This window comes from Eriocheir sinensis, unplaced genomic scaffold (genome assembly GCF_024679095.1).
Source record: "Eriocheir sinensis breed Jianghai 21 unplaced genomic scaffold, ASM2467909v1 Scaffold221, whole genome shotgun sequence".
NCBI lineage: Eukaryota > Metazoa > Arthropoda > Malacostraca > Decapoda > Varunidae > Eriocheir > Eriocheir sinensis.
In genome coordinates, this window is record NW_026111523.1 from 109,109 (window position 1) to 124,077 (window position 14,969).

At 41.9% G+C, this 14,969-nt stretch overlaps 1 long non-coding RNA gene across 1 annotated transcript; it reads left to right on the top strand.

Moving 5' to 3' along the window:
- Window positions 1-11,923: 11,923 nt before the first annotated feature.
- On the top strand, window positions 11,924-14,713 carry LOC126990902 (uncharacterized). The gene is made up of 2 exons (XR_007744907.1): window positions 11,924-12,024; window positions 14,500-14,713. It is a non-coding gene; the product is annotated as an uncharacterized LOC126990902 (long non-coding RNA).
- The last annotated feature ends 256 nt before the right edge of the window (window positions 14,714-14,969 follow it).

The window sequence follows — 14,969 nt, forward strand, 5'->3', positions numbered from 1 at the left end:
ATCCCAGGTGGTAGCGTGGGGATTCGAACCCCTATATACCCCTATTATACTGAATTATATAAATATGAATCATCATTGCTAGTTGTTTGTAAAATTACTTTCATTCTGTTTAAAATAACATGTAAAATGATTTTTATGTTAATATTTTTTGGGGTATGAGATGCATGATTGGAATTCCTATTAACTTCAACGGTGAAATTTGTTTTGGTTTACGAGTGTTTTGATGTGTGAGCAAAATTGTGGAAAAGATTAAACCCATAAGGCGAGGTATGACTATTTCAGCGGAGAGATATTTCCTGCACTACCGGCCGGCATAATGGACTGCCGCCGGCGTGTCCCATCCTACGCTGCACATTCCCGCTGTACCACACTGCATGCCAAAGCAATTTAACAAAACTTTCCAACTCTCTACGTCACTCCCAACCAAGGTTAGTTGCCCATATCCACAATGTAAACAAACCAGTTGCCCTGTATCCACATGGCGCCGGCTTCAAAAATATGGGCTGCTGTGGTTTGCTTCAGTCAAGTGGAAGGAGGAAGCGATTGTGGGTACAGGAGTGGGACAGGAGTGTTTACCCGAACCAACAACCTGCTCTTGGTTTGGCCTACGGGCGAACGCGGATCCTCCCAGCTCAAACGTTTGTAGGAAAAATGCCCGGTGTGTAAAAGAACATGTAAAAGGATTTTTGTTAATATTTATTGGGATATGGGATGCACATCAATTTAAATGGGGAAATTTGTTTTGGTTTACGAGTTTTTGGGTTTGCGAGCAGAATGACGGAACGAATTAAACTCGTAAACTGAGGTATGACTGTACACCAGGTATTCCTTATATGTGAGGGTTACGTTCTGCAAAAAGCTCGCATAATGTGAATTTGCATATATCGAACCCATCATCCCATTAACTATAGGGGGCTATGTTCCATGACCCGTTTTCGAACCATCTAACTATTCATCCCGGCACCGTTTCACAATAATAAAGCACATTAGTACAGATTTAAGCTGATAATTAGCTACCTGAGGATTAACTTTAGGATCAGAGGAGGAAAGGTTAAAGTATAGCCGAGGAAATTGGGGAAAACATTTGAACCCACCTACCTAGTGTGTGTCACCATACCTAACCAACCAGTCGCACCAGCGCAGATAGTCACATACAAGCGAATTTTTCTCATAAAACGAATACTTGGCACATTTAGGTGAGTCGCATATGAGCGAATTAGCATATTTCGAACTTGCATATATCGAATACCAGGTGTACAGACCCGGTTACCATTAGCACTTCCTGATCGTATTATATTCAGCCAAAACTTAATTATTTATACTGAAAGGATCAGATATCGTGTTGATCCTCTCAGTCGTATTCATATGCAGTGTATCCTGTGGGCATAATGGGGCCTGTAATAGCAGTTCTTCAGTGAATGTTAGTGAATATGAGGCAATTTTATTTTTTTTTATTTTTCGTCGCGGCCTATTACACCAGTAGGCTTCTTCCCAGTGGGGCCTGATGTTCGGCCCAGCCCGTTCTGGCGCAGGCAAGTGTTTATAGTGGCGCCATCTTCTCTTGGCTCATGCTGCCCCCCAGAACTCCTTGATTCACTTGGACGGTTTCCTCTAGAGTCCGGGTTGATGGGTGGTCTTCAGGACAGCATGTGGGTAGTTTTAAGCCACTCGGCAGTGACTGAAAAATCCCAGGTTGTTTGCGGCGGATTCGAACCCACATCATGGACAGTGCTCCGAATGCGAGGCCGGCACGCTAACCACTCAGCCACCGCCTCCCCAGTGGTTTGAAAGGTGGTTGACCCTGTCCATTACATCTGAAAACAGCTTTATCCTTAAGAAATACGGCCACATGTAGGCGCTGGCTTTTAATTTGTAGTTTGATGGGAACTCCACTGATTCAATTTTTTTTTAAGATTGAAAGTACTGTCTCTGTTTAACCCGGTAGCAGCGGGGATCATGTTTCTTAATGGTCCCTCCAAGCGAGAAAAATGAGAAAAAATCACCCCTCACACAAACCATTTCATAATATATATCAAAGCATTTGTGATCAGATTATGTATCATCTATTTTGGGGGTTTAAATCACGGTGCAAATTTGACCTGTCGCTGCTACACGGTAAAGCCACAAATTTGGCCCGTCGCTGCTACACGGTAAAGCCACAAATTTGGCCCGTCGCTGCTACACGGTAAAGCCACAGATTTGGCCCGTCGCTGCTACACGGTAAAGCCACAAATTTGGCCCGTTGCTGCTACACGGTAAATGCCCAAATTTGGCCCGTTAACTGCTACACGGTAAAGCCACAAATTTGGCCCGTCGCTGCTACGGTAAAGCCACAAATTTGGCCCGTTGCTGCTACACGGTAAAGCCACAAATTTGGCCCGTCGCTGCTACGGTAAAGCCACAAATTTGGCCCGTCGCTGCTACACGGTAAAGCCACAAATTTGGCCCGTCGCTGCTACACGGTAAAGCCACAAATTTGGCCCGTCGCTGCTACACGGTAAAGCCACAAATTTGGCCCGTCGCTGCTACACGGTAAAGCCACAAATTTGGCCCGTCGCTGCTACACGGTAAAGCCACAAATTTGGCCCGTCGCTGCTACACGGTAAAGCCACAAATTTGGCCCGTCGCTGCTACACGGTAAAGCCACAAATTTGGCCCGTTGCTGCTACCGGGTTAATGTCCTTGTCTCAATACGGGTAGGGGCCATATATATATATATATATATATATATATATATATATATATATATATATATATATATATATATATATATATATATATATACACAACAGTGGACCTTGAATGTACAGGCATGAATATCGAAGCAAGTTCACCTCGATTGTATCCTTCAGCCTCAGTATAAACTTGTATCATAACGGCTGCTATAGAGTTATGTAAACAAAACATTGCTATATTTCGACCTTTTTTTTATGCCCTTGAACTGAAGAAAAAAAGCTTCAACATTAACGTTACAATTGTTGAGGATGACGCCAAGATAGATGTTAAAATATACCTGGTACAAGAACGCCGTCTCACCTGACACCAACACACTTCATAGGGTTCAGAGACAAGACAGCCTGTGATTACGAGCTGACATTACCGTGTGGAACTCCTTCATCCACATCCACATATGGTGAGTGTGCTCTTCGTATGTCTCTGTTCATGGTGTCAAAGCCTTCGCTTCAGTTCGACATAGACAAGGAAGAGGTCTCAGTTGTTCTCGACGCTTTTCCTACCATGAAGATAAAGTCTATATTGCCAAGATGCCGGTGAGAGTGTCATGCCCCGGGAGTTTTATTTTCTATATTTTCTAGTTGTCCCTCAAATAGTACAGTTTTCAATGGCTCGGTTTTCGGTTGTATGTGGATTTTCATGGATTTGTGGCTTTACCGTGTAGCAGTAACAGGCCAGATTTGTGGCTTTACCATGTAGCAGAGACGGGCCAAATTCGTGGCTTTACCGTGTAGCAGCGACGGGCCAAATTCATGGCTTTACCATGTAGCAATGACGGGCCAAATTTGTGGCTTTACCATGTAGCAGCGACAGGCCAAACTTGTGGCTTTACCATGTAGCAGTGACGGGCCAAATTTGTGGCTTTACCGTGTAGCAGCAATGGGCCAAATTTGTGGCTTTACCATGTAACAACGACTGGCCAAATTTGTGGCTTTACCATGTAGCAGTGACGGCCAAATTTGTGGTTTTACCATGTAGCAGTAACAGGCCAGATTTGTGGCTTTACCGTGTAGCAGCAACGGGCCAAATTACTGGCTTTACCGTGTAGCAGCAACGGGCCAAATTCATGGCTTTACCATGTAACATGGCTTTACCATGTAGCAGCGACGGCCAAATTTGTGGCTTTACCGTGTAGCAACAACGGGCCAAATTTGTGGCTTTACCGTGTAACAGCGACAATTTGTGGCTTTACCGTGTAGCAGCGACAGGCCAAATTTGTGGCTTTACGACGGGCCAAATTTGTGGCTTTACCGTAACGATGACGGGCCAAATTTGTGGCTTTACCGTGTAGCAGCGACGGGCCAAATTTGTGGCTTTACCGTGTAGCAGTGACAGGCCAAATTTGTGGCTTTACCGTGTAGCAGTGACGGGCCAAATTTGTGCCATGATTTAACCCCCCAAAAATAGATGATACATAATCTGATCACAAATGCTTTGATATATATTATGAAATGGTTTGTGTGAGGGGTGATTTTTTCTCATTTTTCTCGCTTGGAGGACCATTAAAACATGATCCCCGCTGCTACCGGGTTAAGTTGCTTAGATAAATTCGATTCTAACAAAGACGTAGGCAAGAATTGGTTAACCACTTGAGTCATGGATGAGTGGGAACAGGCTTGGCAGTCATATTGGGGTGCTAGAACCTATAGAAACATTCAAGAAGAGGTTGGATAAATTCATGGATGTAGAGGTTAAGTGGGTTAGGAATAGGAGCTGCCTTGTATGTACGGTCAACTAGCCTCTTGCAGACTCTTTACATTCTTGGAATCTAATGGTTTGGTTTTTTACAATTTCTCAGTAAACTTCTTCATATTTCTTTTCAGTTAATTTACTAGCAACTTTTCTAAGTATCGTAATTACGTATTATCTGTATTACTTAATAATATTGGCTATTATAATTACTTTTGCTAGTGTATGTATCTACTCTATTGTATAGTCAAATGCTAAGCTCTTAATAGTCCCATTTCCATATCTAAATTTATCCTGCCTTTCCTTTCCATTTGGTGGACACTGTTCGGCTCCAATTCACCTCTTCTTCCCTGCAAGGTATAAATTCATGGTTAACAGTTCTATGTGAAAACTATACCTTTTTAAGTCACTCAAACAGGTTCCTTCACAAGGTTGCTCTTTCCCATGTCTCAGTGCCTGTGTTCCTGTCTATGAATCTTGAATGCCCAAAGTTAGCCTCTAAATTGGAGTAGAACCTCTTTGTCTAAGCTCTTTCAAGTGATCTATGCGTCTATTGGGAAAGCTAAATTGAACTTGAGAATTTGCTGGAAGACATGAGCTGAAGACAAGGAGGCTTCTGTGGTGCAGTGGTTAGCACACTCAGCTCAATAAACCGAGAGAGAGTCTGGGTCTGGATTCCTCAGGCGGAATGGAAAAATTCTGGGTGGTTTCTCCAGATACCCTACGCCCCCTGTCCACCCAGCAGTGAATGGGCACCAGGTATTAATGGGGTTGTGTCCTGTCTCCTGGGTCAATTGTTCCTTCTCCTATAATTCCTTCCCCTTCTGTCTCTCTCTCCAGCATATGACCACAGATGTTGCACTGACTAAATGACTAAAGTTCTAAATCTTCCAACTTCTTCTTTCTTCCTTTTTTGCTGTTTCTTCTTCAACTGTTCCTCTCCCATAATTCCTTTCCCTTCTGTCTCTCCGGGCATATGACCACAGATGTTGCGCTGACTAAATGTAAAACTTTTTCCCATCAGCCAAATCTAAAGCTAAACACATTATCTAAAAGCTTGTAGAAGGAAAGCAAGCCAGAGGTATTATGCTCAGTGGAAACAAAATTGATCAAGGCAGCATGCAACTTTAACCCGGTAGCAGTGGTATCACGTTTCTGAACCCTTTCCCTTGCGGACGGGACGCGACTATCCCCTCAGGCGCAGTCGGGCAGCCCAATGGGGGTCTCTTTAACCTCTGTATCTCAAAAACTATTCATCACAGCTAAAACCAAAAAACACCATTGGAAAAGAGGAGGTCCAGATCTATAGGAGTTCGGTTATGTATGTTTCTCTTACGAACGTACTGATGCACGTTCAGGGGAGTGTTGAATGTTAACACCACGTCGGTGCGTGCGATGATGATCAAATATATTGAGGAACTGCGGACATCTCTCCTTCAGACTCTGGTAAGGGAGTATTGCCAACTGCAATATTTACAACTATTTTGGTCAAAAGAATCAGTCAGGTGATAGGTGAAGCTATGCAAAATGTCGCTATATTGGGCAAGAACATCCACCAGTCACTGTCCGTAGATTTGCCGCGCTGGGCTGATATGATTTCCCACCAAATTTAGTGAAGAACATACCTCAATCCCTGTGTTGTGAGAATTAGTGTTGGAACAATTTCACGGGAGATTTGAGTGCGGGTAGAAGTTTTGCAGTGAGCATTTAGCACCACCAGCAACATGGTTCAACGCTCGCTGCCAGCGTTTAGCAGTGAAAGGGTTATTAATGGTCCCTCCAAGCAAGAAAATGAGAAAAAATCACCCTCACACAAACCAGCTTCATATTGGTTACATATCAAAGCATTTGTGATCAGATTATGTATCATCTATTTTTTGGGTTTATATCATGGCATACAATTTGGCCTGTCAAGCTGCTATTACTTGTAAAAAGCTATTGTAAATTTGTCCCATCGCTGCTGTTATGGTAAAGCCACAAATTTGTCCCGTCGTTGCTACACGGTAAAGCACAAATTTGTCCCATCGTTGCTACACGGTAAAGCCACAAATTTGTCCTGTCGCTACATTTACACGGTAAAAGCCACAAAATTTGGCTCATCACTGCTACACGGTAGTAGTTATAAATTTGTCCCATCGCTGCGACACGGTAAAGTCACAAATTTGGCCCGAGTCGCTGCTACTGGGTTAAAAATCACTACCATATCCACAGAACACACAGAATATACCTCCCCTTGGGTATGTTCTGCGTATCATCCAGAGCGGTAGGTATAGCATTGCCAAGCTTCCGTAAGCATCAAACATTAAGCACGCGATAACTTGGTCATTCTTTTCACATAAATAACTGTTCTTTCGTCCACCTCTTCAGATTCTTCACAGGAGCAGCGAGTAGCAGGCTTTTTTGTATTGTTTCCTTTTTTTTGTATAATAATAATAATAATGATTGATTTTCTCACGTTACTTGTGTGGGTACGAGAGTTTGAGGCATGAAAATGATAGATACGACATGTGGTTTATACAGGTAACTCTCAATTTACGCAGTATTGTGTCCTTGAAGAGGTCGCGTCAATCAAAACGATGTAAATCCAACAAGAGGTCGGTTTGTACCTTTATTGCTCTACTGTATCACTCTGACTCCTCTCCTCTCATGGTTCCTCCTCTGGCTGCCCTTCCTCGTGGTAGCACAGCAGCGAGGGTTGTTGTTGTTGTTGAGCAGCGTGGGTACTGTATTGTTGTTCAAGTGGCGCGCGAAGAACTGAGCTTTGCTGTGTGGCCGCGGCGCCGTGTGAGTCCAGTTGCGTGGGACATCTGGTGGACACTCCATAAAATATCGCGTAGAAGTGAAAAAAACGAGTCAATTAAACATTTATTTGGATTTTGGACCACGCGTTATTTTAAAAATGCGTTAACCAAACTCGCGTAAATCGAGAGTTACCTGTATAACTGACCAACTCCTCGTAATTTCTTCACTGCCTGTTTTAAACTTTCCGTACTTAATTTCTATAGACAACACGAACTAAGTACTTAATAGTAATATGATTTTTTTTATCGGCGTCATCTATTTACAGTCATCCCTCAAATAGTAGTTTCCAATAGTCCAGTTTCGGTTTTCTACGGATTGTCGTAGATCTTTTAGGATTTTTAAATTTCATGCTTGTCGGGAAATTTAAAAATCCTAAAAAATCATCTTAGAAAATGTACATAAAGCCAAAACCAAACTCTTGGAACCTGTACCATTTGAGGGACAGCTGTATTCATCTACTTAATTTTTCATTTATTTTTGTGTGTGTGTGTGTGTGTTTGTGTGTAATGGGAAGGCCAGTCCCATAAGTTGGCAATCCCGCTAAGTCTGTCAGGGCCGTGCTGTGCTGTGCTGACTCAAAGAGGTTTACCGTACTTGTTAGCCAGCTCTTGCTTAAGGAGATTGGTATGTAACTTCAGTGGCTCAAAAGAGGAAAGAGATTTAATATATATTTTCTTTGTAGGGTTTACGTTGAGTGTAAAAATCGAATTAGATTGAATTAAGTATAAGTTTTTCATAGAATACAGTCGGCCTCAAATAGTACTGTTATGCCGGACGTGTTACTTGGGTTCCGTGTCTTAGTCAGGAGACTCCTTGGGAGGAGGAATGTAAACACTTTGTACAGTTTCTGTAGTTTAATGTTCTTCCTTAGTAGTACACTTCACTCTGACTCTTCACTGAACACTAGCTTACTATGACTGGGACTGGACTCCTCTCGCCCTCTTCTCCTATATATATCCAGAACAGTACAGTCTATAATGTTACAATATATTTTTGATCATACAAGAACATGTAGCTAAAGTATGTGCGAGTTGGCAACACTTCCCGCCTGGCGCCTGCTTGCCCTGCTGGCGCGGACAGCTTGCCTTGTTCCCCACCCCTGCTCGTTCCTCCGGAGCCTTCTAGAGGCCTATGGTCGCCGGGGAAGCTTCCAGCACAACAGTACGGTTTCAATAGATCGGTTTCGTTTTTTATGTATTTTCAAAACTGATTTTTTAGGGATTTTAAATTTCCCGACAAGCAGGAATAAAAATCCTTAAGCTCTTCTATGACAATCCGTATAAAACCGAAACTAAACTATTTGAGGGATGACTATGTAGTTTCCCATACTCTTTCTCTTCTTATATAACTGTGTTTGAGATGGTCACCCTCACTCACTGCCTTCTCTGGTTCTTCTGGTTCTTAAGACAAGGACATGCAGATCTTGAAGGACAGAAGCATGCTGGATTGCTATTGTCTATCTTAGGGAAACAGTAAAGATTATAATGCAAAACTAAAATCTAAAAACCTACTCCAAGGCTCTATCTCTCATTTGATGTCTATACACTCTGGATTCATGGGGTAAATTGTACTTGAATGAGCTCTTTAGTGGCAAAGTATTATGTAGAGTTTTCAGAAAAGTTTTATAATAGTTTTATTTTTGCTGAGATATTTCAAATTCGCTTCTCCACAGGAAATATAATTGTCTATATACTCTGGATTCATGGGGTAAATTGTACTTGAATGAGCTCTTTAGTGGCAAAGTATTATGTCGAGTTTTCCGAAAAAATTTTAGAAAAGTTTTGTTTGTGTTGAGATAATTTGAATTCGCTTCTCCACAGGAAATATAATTGTCTATATACTCTGGATTCATGGGGTAAAATGTACTTGAATGAGCTCTTTAGTGGCAAAGTATTATGTAGAGTTTTCCGAAAAGTTTTATAAGAGTTTTGTTTTCGTTGAGATATTTTGAATTCGCTTCTCCACAGGAAATATAATTGTCTATATACTCTGGATTCATGGGGTAAATTGTACTTGAATGAGCTATTTAGTGGCAAAGTTTTATGTCGAGTTTTCCGAAAAGTTTTATAAAAGTTTTGTTTTTATTGAGATACTTTAAATTTGCTTCTCCACAGGAAATATAATTGTCTATATACATACTCTGGATTCATGGGGTAAAATGTACTTGAATGAGCTGTTGGTCTGTGAATGTGCCGGCAACTTAACGTACACCTATTGAATACACACCAGCAGTGCGGTCGCTTCTGAAAATAAAATAAACTATTTTATACCCCTTTGTCATCACGATATATTATTGTACTCAACACCCTGCCAACGTACTACTGGCTTACTCATGAGTACAGATACTATTGATGAGAGGCCAAAACTCACACTTAGATTCAGCTGTGCACTTGTGCCTCGACCGCCATTAAAGCTTTTTTCTGTTATTGATATTTAATATAATCTATACTACTAAACTTTTATCTGCATTAATAGGTTAAGTATATTATGTATAACACACCTAACACCTACAGACAGTCAAGGAAATACACATTTTAACCTGTCCTCTGCAATTGGCATGGGTTTGTCTTTCACTGGTAGCCTGGTAACATATAGTCTCCAGTCTTTCTCTGCCTCTGTGGTGGATAGTGGAGTGTTTCCTATATGTATGTGCTGGATATATCTTCTACTGGTAGCCTGGGGTAACATACACTCCCAGGTCTTTCTCTGCCTCTGTGGTGGATAGTGGAGTGTTTCATATGGTGGTATTGGTGTGCTGGATATCCCCTCCCAAGGTGCAGGACTAAATTTTTCTTCATTGAATTGTAGCAGCCACTTTTTGCTCCACTCCTGTAGCTTGGTGAGGTCTTCTTGTAGGAAATCCGTAGTCAAGGGGTTAAGAGAATCCATCGCCAGGACCTTCATGCTATTCAATTTACACATGTTTATGTCTGCTGGAGCCTTGGGTCCAGCTGCAACACCCACAATTCCGGATCTGGACCGCGGGCCTCAAGTTGAGTTGGGAAGCCCTGGACTATATGCCGTATATGGTGTACTACAATGCCAGGCTTATTATACTATGCCCTAGTGAAGTTTTCTATAGTTTCTTATCCCGGAAGCAGCGACGGGCCAAATTTGTGCCGTGATATAAACCCCCAAAAATAGATGATACATAATCTGATCACAAATGCATTGATATATTATATTATGGAATGGTTTGTGTGAGGGGTGATTTTTTTTCATTTTTCTCGCTTAGAGGACCATTAAGAAACATGATCCCGCAGCTACCGGGTTATATATAGTAATATCATATATAATATAACAAAAATCCAGAAAATGAGTAATTATTTTGTCTCGCCTTCTGTGCCTAAGGACAAAAATTTAGTTACTAATTTTTTACATTCCCACGGGCCTGTAGCACGTGCTAAATGTGCTACTAGGTTAACCCCTTGAATGTGGATTTCTACAGTTAGACATCACCAAGCTACTGAAATGGAGCAAAAGTGGCTGCTTACAATTCAATGAAGAAAAATGTAAAGTCCTGCACCATGGGAGGGGATATCCAGCACACCAATACCACATGGGAAACACTCCACTATCCACCACAGAGGCAGAGAAAGACCTGGGAGTGTATGTTACCAGGCTACCAGTGAAGGGATATCCAGCACACCAATACCACATGGGAAACACTCCACTATCCACCACAGAGGCAGAGAAAGACCTGGGACTATATGTTACCAGGCTACCAGTGAAGGGATATCCAGCACACCAATACCACATGGAAGCACTCCACTATCCACCACAGAGACAGAGAAAGACCTGGGACTATATGTTACCAGGCTACCAGTGAAGGATATCCAGCACCAATACCACATGAAACACTCCACTATCCACCACAGAGACAGAGAAAGACATGGGACTATATGTTACCAAGCTACCAGTGAAGGGATATCCAGCACACCAATACCACATGGGAAACACTCCACTTTCCACCACAGAGGCAGAGAAAGACCTGGGACTATATCTTACCAGGCTACCAGGAAGGCCAAATCCATGCCAATCACAGCGGAAGGTTAAATCGACACTGAGTCACTTGGGGCCATAATGAACTTAGCAATACCCTTATACTGACTCACTATGTTACATAATAAGAACCACTACCAGGGCTGCACATATGAATCTTACCAGGGCACACACTAAGAATTATTTATCCTGGTATAGTGTGGCTAATTCTTCTGGCTCCGTGGTGTAGTGGTTAGCATGCTCACTATGAATCTGCCAGCCAGGTTGGGATCCCCTCCTGGACAGTCATTTAATTGTGGATGTACCAAGTGTTAGACCTTAATGTATAGCTATCTAGTCTCTCTCTCTCTCTCTCTCTCTCTCTCTCTCTCTCTCTCTCTCTCTCTCTCTCTCTCTCTCTCTCTCTCTCTCTCTCTCTCTCTCTTCTTCATCATTTCTCTCTCTCTTCCTCCTTCCTTCCTTCCTTCCTTCCCAGCGTTCCTTCGTCCACCCTCAGACCTTCCTTCCTTCCTTCCTTCCTTCCTTCCCAGTGTTCCTTCGTCCAGCCTCATACCTTCCTTCCTTCCTTCCCAGTGTTCCTTCGTCCAGCCTCATACCTTCCTTCCTTCCTTTCCAGTGTTCCTTCATCCAGCCTCATACCTTCCTTCCTTCCTTCCTTTTCATTGTCATTCTCCCTTGTGATGTTTTCCTATCATTACTACAGTGTGAACCTTAGAGCTCACTGCTGCACAGCGAGTCTCTTCTTGGACGGCTCAGAGGCACAGAAGATGTAGCCAGACTTGCCGGCCAAACCCGAGGGTGAGTCCACACCCTGAGACACTTATGTTAGCCTGTCTGTCTGTCTGCCTCAACAACCCTCAACTCGTACAGGAAACTGTTAATTAAAAGATGAGACACTTTTTGTTAGTCTGTCTACTTAAAATTAGTCTTGTCTTGGTCTGTTTACTTGGTCTAGACACAAAGTAATGACATCAAGATAATTATGGAACAACAATGAGAATAAGTCACACACCTGCCCCAAAAATACTCAGACTCATGTGAATATAAATATATATATATATATATATATATATATATATATATATATATATATATATATATATATATATATATATATATATATATATATATATATATATATATATATATATATATATATATATATATATATATATATATATATATATATATATATATATATATATATATATATATATATATATATATATATATATATATATATATATATATATAAACACATACTGTATTTGACGGCTCATAAGACGCACTTTTTTTCCCCAAAACTGTCCCTAAAAATCATCCTGCATCTTGCAAGGTCAAGGTTCAGCTTAGGGTTAGTGGCTAGGTAGGTCTTGGGCCGTATTCTTAAATTAAACTTCTGTAACCACAGTAAAAAGCAGTGGCTCATGTTCATCAAAACAAGCAAAGAAGAGAGATCGTCTTCGCTGCCCCACCAGGGGGCACAAGCCCACCTGGACCCCCCACGGATCCCAACGGAGTGATTCTCCATATCTACCAATAAATCTTCCCTTGTGTAATGATAGGCTAGGTCAAGTTATGTATTAGATTAGGTGTAGGCATGTTTGGGTGCCAGGTGGAGACCCAATAATGCTGTCCTTAGTAAATAAATAGTGACGAGTTGAAGTTCAATAGTCACTCCGTAATGTTTATGACACATTTTACATATAGCTACCATTTGCAGTGGCTATGAAATGAGTACTAAAATCAACAATTCCATCTCATAGAAAAAAGCCTCCTGAACACGATGGTGTATACAGATTTTTCATAAAACGCCAAATAAGTGAAGCACGGAACTATTTATAAAAACATTTCACATCATACTCTCTGGGGTGGTGCGAGGGTAAACTGGTTTGTGGGCCTCGTTGCCTTGACAACCCTCGCCTCGCCTTGCTTTTCGTGTAATAATAATCCTTGATATGCACTTATTCACAACGTCGCAGTGAGTGAATGAGTCTTAATTGCTTCCAAGGATAGCCTACTGATGTCCTTTTAATAAACATGGCATCATTATAGTCACCTGACCATGTTTGGGTTCGTGCTAATCACAGTATCTTTCCTTTTTAATAGTATCACAAGTATCCTTTGTTTCATTTTCCATTAATCTGATATTTTCTTTATGTTTTCACAATTCAGTGTCCAACGATTATCTTCCTGAACGTGCCTGTACATTTGCAGGAGAGGCTTACATAACTGAATCTTATAGATCTTGGCCTCCTCTTTCCAATGGTGCCTTTGTTTTGTAGCTGTGATGAATAGTTTTTGAGATAGAGCGGTTAAGAGAGATCCCTCTCCCCTGCTGGGCTGCCCGAGCGCACCTTGGGGGACAGTCTCGTTGTGAGCACTCAGCAAGGAAAGGGTTAAAAGGGATGGTGCTGAAAACAGGAACAGCAGATACTGTGCCGGCAACAGGAACGGGGTGCGAGCCTCGGCAGCTTGTATGCTCTCCTGGACGTGACTGACTCACGTTCACCCTCCATCTTGGACGATACATCGGGTTAGCTTCCCTTCGGTGCCTCAAGAATAGGGAAACTGTGGCTGCTAAACCCTGGTGCCAAGCCTGCACCTCCAGCATAATAACTGCTTGAGGGAGTCTCCCTAACAACCGTAACACAGTGATTCGTGTTTTGTGTCATTTATCATTGATATTTGTTAGTAAAATTACTTTTATTTTGTATAAAATAACAGCTATAATGTTTTCTGGTAATATTTGGGTGGGATATGGGACGCATTAATGGTATTCATATTAATTTCAATGGAAGGGAAGTTTGTTTTGGTTTACGAGTGTTTTGTCATGCCGGCAAAAATTCCCCAACAAATTAAACTCATAAACTGACTGTATCTTTAAATTTCTGCCGCTTGTAGCGGACTGAGTTCCCCCCCCCAAAAAAAATTAGCCCATTATATCCAGGGTCTACTGTACCTTGGTAGTGTAGTGCATAACAGCGGTGGGTCTCAGCAGGCCTGGCAGACCATGGTGTTGTGGACTCGCTCAGTACAAATATATTACATTGTCAATATCTAGGTAGGCAGGCAAATTTAAGTCCCCTGTGTGTGTGTGTGTGTGTGTGTGTGTGTATGGTTTTTCTATGTAATATTATATGTTCTCTCTCTCTCTCTCTCTCTCTCTCTCTCTCTCTCTCTCTCTCTCTCTCTCTCTCTCTCTCTCTCTCTCTCTCTCTCTCTCTCTCTCTCTCTCTCTCTCCAATCCATTAATATAGTTATTCTCCTCAGGTGTGTGTTGATGCTGGGACCAAGAAGAAGAAGAAGAGGAAGAGGAGGAGGAGAAGGAAGATGATAATCGCAACAGGAAGATCAGAAGAAGAGGAGGAAGAAGAAGAAGAAGAAGAGGAGGAGGAAGAATGGAAGAAGAGAAGAGAACACACACACACATATATATGACAAACACCTTTTTCTATATTTTTCATTTTTATTAGTCCATAAAACATACATTAGCTATATACATATAATACAACATATGCATAACTATATACATTAGACCGTAGAGTGAGTGAGTGAGTGAGACTCGAGATAGAGGTGCTCTCTCTCTCTCTCTCTCTCTCTCTCTCTCTCTCTCTCTCTCTCTCTCACCTCACCACAGCTCACAGGACCCCACAGATGTACCCCTACAGTATGTTGATAACCCCCCACAGACACATACCCCCCCAGCCTCATGAAGGACCCCCTCCTCCCTCCCTCCCCCC